Raw genomic sequence first — 683 nt, 5'->3', positions numbered from 1 at the left:
CCTCAGCACTTTCGATCTCCAACACAACCCCTATCGCTATACTGCTAGCATCACACCAAACCGTCCCGCACTCCGTCTTGGGCACATACCAGTTTCCTCTGACCGGGTCTTCCGCTCTCGTTCTCTCCAGGATTTCCCGCATCATCGCCACCGTTGTCACTCCAACTCTCCCCCTCTGCTCGTCTCTTGATGTAACTACTTGGAATGCGCAACCATAGAGCGATCGGATAGTGTCCGATCAACTTCCCACAAACCGAGAACAACTCTCTCCTGCTGACGCTGGAACTCAGCTCTGAGATCTCGTTTCCTCTCCGGAACACCAGCTCGCCCGATCTGTTTTTTTGTAGCTTCAGCCCCAGCGCAGCTCCCCCCACCATCGACTCAGGCGGCTTCGCAATCAGCCCGAACCTCTCCAGGTGTCTCACTACCTCGGTGGCTGGTACTACAGTTTCGTCAACCAAGATGTCGTCGATGTAGGAACTGGTGGCCTTCCTTATTCTCTCCTCTTTTCCTAGGACGGACTTGAGCACCATCGCCATAATTTTCGGAGCGGAATTCAGCCCGAAACCCAGCCTGGTTAAACAGTACGTCCGGCCCTTGTAGCGCACCAGCTGGTATCGCCACAGCTTGTCACTCACAAGGAGCTGCAAATATGCCGACGATCGTCGCTGCCTTGGTCGACT

The sequence above is a fragment of the Octopus bimaculoides genome, chromosome 4, assembly GCF_001194135.2.
Source record: "Octopus bimaculoides isolate UCB-OBI-ISO-001 chromosome 4, ASM119413v2, whole genome shotgun sequence".
Lineage (NCBI taxonomy): Eukaryota > Metazoa > Mollusca > Cephalopoda > Octopoda > Octopodidae > Octopus > Octopus bimaculoides.
This window is presented reverse-complemented; position numbering follows the sequence as displayed.